At 37.9% G+C, this 4,191-nt stretch overlaps 1 non-coding gene across 1 annotated transcript; it reads right to left on the reverse strand.

The window, feature by feature from the left end:
* Positions 1–3,674: 3,674 nt before the first annotated feature.
* Positions 3,675–3,808, reverse strand: LOC142444087 (small nucleolar RNA SNORA70). The gene has a single exon (XR_012783758.1). It is a non-coding gene; the product is annotated as a small nucleolar RNA SNORA70 (small nucleolar RNA).
* Positions 3,809–4,191: the final 383 nt, after the last annotated feature.

Genomic DNA, 4,191 nt, shown 5'->3' on the forward strand with positions numbered 1-4,191 from the left:
AGTCTAAGTGTAAACTGAATATTCTGATACACCAAATGCTACCTAAACACATGAGTTTAGAAAATATTTTTTAAAGTTCATTTTGTATTTAACTGAACTAATGCTGTAGTTAGAAATTTACTAGGCAGACTCTTCTTTTTTTCTCTTTACATGTAAAAAATACAAAATATTATATGTATCAGTTTTCAACATAAAATCAATATAGCAACAACATAGCATGGGAGAACAATTATAACCTATATTCTTGTATTTTAGGTGTTTGTACGGTAATTTGCATTATATTAAAAATTTGCATTATATTATATATGCTAATGCTAATACTGATGTATTTCAATCTTCCTTTTCAAAGTTGCTACTGCCCCTGGGAACAGTTACAGTTTTTGCATTAAAAACTTTTTTGCTTTTGTTCTTCTGTTTCCCCTTGTCCTCTGTCTCCCTGTTGGGGTCCCTTTTCTCTCCTCTACAGCATGGTTCACAACTTATTGGGGGAGGAATCTTTTGAGCAGAATCCAGTGGAAAAATAATTTCTATGCCTTCTGTTCCAAATTAATTTTTAACACTTCCTGTCTCAGCACAGACCATGAAATAAACACACCACTTCACTCTGTAGGGAAAAGAGAAAATCCCTATTCCCTTGGCTCTGCTGGAAAGTATGAATAGAAAGCTTGTAAGCCCACTGCCTTGAGACATTAAATTGGTTCCGTTAAATCTTTATAGGATTGCCTATAAGTATGTTCAGCAAATATAAGCCCCCCCTCAGTGCCATGAGTACTTAGGACATTTGCATTTGAAAAGATTTACTGAAAGACCATTTGGTAGACTGAAGAGAAAAAAAGGGGCCATTAACCTTTTTGAACTTTGAATTAGTGATTTGCTCCTGAAGCTGGAACCAATCTGGAGACCTGAAGGAACTCTCATCTCTAGGACTGAAAGTTAAATACAGCCTGCAGGCAGCCTTAAAAATCTCACTGGATGACCAGCTGGATCCACTTGTTGAGTGGAAGTGAGAGAAAAGCAGCAATATGAATATTTTCACTATAGTTGTAACTTTGAGTCCATCCATCAAGAGTGAAGAACTACATATCTGCTCTGCGAACCAACATTTCCTTATTTATTTATTTGATTAGATCTACTTCTGGTCAACTCAGCCATGGCTGCTATCCAAGATAGATCAAAGGGTTACTAATAACAACCTGAGAATTCACACATACCTCTTTCCAATTCAGACATCTGAAACCTTATGAACTTGCACCAGTTTTAAACTCCCAAGAGTAGGTTCTACCCATAGTCACACAATATTCTTCACCATCCTTGCCTCTGAGAAGCACACTGGCCTTCTTCCGTGACAGACTTTTTTGTTGTTTTTGTAGTCCATGGTACTTTCAATATGCTTCTCCAGGACCATAATTAAAATGCACCAATTCCTTTCTATCTCTTCATTCAATGTCCAACATCCAAATGCCTATGAAGCAATTGAAAATACCATAGCTTGGGTTAGGCACATCTTAGTCCTCAAAGTAGCATCCTTGCTTTTCAATCCACTAAGAGGGTCATGTGCAGCAGATTTACCCAATGCATTTTGATCTCTTACCTGCTGCTTCCATGAGAATTAATTGTGGACCCAAGAGAGACAAAATTCTTGACAACTTCAACCTTTTTTGCATATATCGTAATGTTATCTATTGGTTGGGAAGATATTGGTCTTCTTTACATTGAATTGTAATCCATTTTGAAGTCTGTGTTCCTTGATCTGCATGAGCAAGTGCCTCAAGTCCTCCTTGCTTTCAGGAAGCGAGGTTATGTTATTCACAAATCACAGGTTGTTAAGAAGCCTTCCTTCACTTCTGATGCCAACTTCTTCATATAAGCTAATTTCTCTGATTATTTGCTCAGCGTTCAGATAGAATAAGAATGATGAAAGACAATAACCCTACCACATACCCTTCTTGATTTTTAAACCATGTAGTATGTACTAAAATAATGTATCCTTTGTTGTGATCTGACTGATTTTCAGATGAGAAATTATAACTATGGAGGAAATATATATATGTATATATATATATATTTCTTATTTAGTGGCAGTAAAAAAGAACTTTGGCCTTGAAACCCTGTCTCATGCATGAAGTACCATTTTTATATATTGCTCTGAAATACTGAGTTCCATCTTTTGTCGAGGGATATGAAAGAGAAAAGTCCAATCTAAGTATGGTTCTCAGCTGGCACCTATAGCATGGGTACATCATAATCTTATCTATTTAACTTATTTGATAAAATTATATCTTATTAGTAAAAGTCTGTTACTAATAATATTTACCTCAGAGATATTAAATAGCGAGAGAATAGGAATGGGGAATCAGGTACATTTCCTGGGCCTGACAGCTCAACAAGAGAAAAAAGTGTCTGGAACTTTCAGTGCTATAAATAGTCCATAAGACATAGGTAATGATTCATAGAAATGGGATTTAAAAATTAATGAAGTAACTCCTTAAATGCTGATTTCACACACAATGTGATAAAAAATGAACTACAGTAAACTTTATATATCATCCAGTAGGCACACCAATTCTGTTCAATTTTATTTATGGTAACGTATGTTTTTGTAGAAATTGTGGATTTGCAATATTTCACTGAGCAATAAAGCTTTAGGAAGCTTTTTTTCACAATGTCAAAAGAAAACAACCTACTGTCCTCCGATCCAAGATCCCTAGTGGCATAGTGGGTAACACTTTAGGTTGATAACTGTAAGATTCGCTGTTTGAAACCACCAGCAGCTCTGCTGGAGGAATATGAAGCTTTTTACTCCCATTGAAAGTTAGCTCTGGAAACCCACTTGGAGAGTTTTACTTTAATCTCCCCTATAAGGCTGCTATGTGTCTTTTTTATACGACTATGACTAAATTGCTATAAGTGTTGACTATAAATTTAAAGTGAACTCAAAAACAGAACAAAGCATAAAAACTTGACTCAAAGCACCCCTATAAGACAGGATATATCTGCTCCTGTGAGTGCCCAAGACTACAAATATGTATAGGAATAGAATTGGGGAAAGGATGAAACTATCTCTTCCAACACTCTCAAAAACCCTATATAAGTCAGAGTGCAGTCCGTGCCTTTGTGGGGTTTTTTCCTCCCTATTTTTTATTTTAATGGGTGCAAGCACTGAGGATTGCACACATACATACTAACATAGGAGGGAAAGGAATTTTGCTATAACAACTTCATATATATATATATATGTAATTTTGATCAGGAAGTTCCATTTGTATTTGGTGGGTACAAGTGAGGCAGCATGGGCTACCAAGGCCTCCATGGATGCAGGGCCACCACTGGTCCCAGGGGCCATGGTTGGGGATGTATTTGACTCCACAGCCATCCAGGGTGAGACGCTTCTCAGCCACCATATTCTCAAACTCATTGGCATTAAACTTGGTGAAGCCCCACTTCTTGGAGATGTGGATGTTCTGGTGCTCAGAGGACTTGAACTTGGCCCTGCATAAGACCTCAATCACATGCTCCTTGTTTTGAAGATTGGTGAGGATGGACATGATAACCTGGCCAATGAGACCTCTAGCCACCGTGCCTTGGGTTTTCCCAGGAGGATCTCGCAGCACTTTGGAGCCTAGGTTAGGGGGAGCAGAAATTAGTCAGGCCAAAGTCACTGAAAAGCAGCAAAGGGTTGTCTCCAGGGTCCCTTAGGGCAGCCTATACATACCAACAGTCTGCACACACTACCGAGGAGGCTTGCTGTTCGCGGCCATTGCACACCGGCCCCCACAAGGAGGAGGATGGTCAGCTTAATTGGCTGCAGAGGCCTTGTTTGTGTGTTTTGTTGTTAGTATACATGAAATGTGTCCAACAGCCAACTCTCAAATAGGTGCCTTTTCACATTAAAAGCAAATTTATTTTAAATGATCATGTTTTTTAAAAAGAGGATTGAGAAAACTCTTCCATTTAGGTCAAAATTATTTGTAAATACTAATTTTGACATTAGAATGAGCTCCTAGGAAGAAAACAAAGAACAAAACCTAACATCTTCTACAGTACAAGTAATGTCTGTAAAACAAAGCTTTCTGAAGCAGTTGGTGTGTCTGACGTTGAACAAACAAGGTAAGTGTTCACAAAAGGTTGTTCTGTTTCAGATCACAAGCCAAAAGCCCTATGCAAGCCTGCTGGGACCTCTGAGTGCTGCAA

This window comes from Tenrec ecaudatus, chromosome 3 (assembly GCF_050624435.1).
Source record: "Tenrec ecaudatus isolate mTenEca1 chromosome 3, mTenEca1.hap1, whole genome shotgun sequence".
NCBI classification, from domain to species: Eukaryota; Metazoa; Chordata; class Mammalia; order Afrosoricida; family Tenrecidae; genus Tenrec; species Tenrec ecaudatus.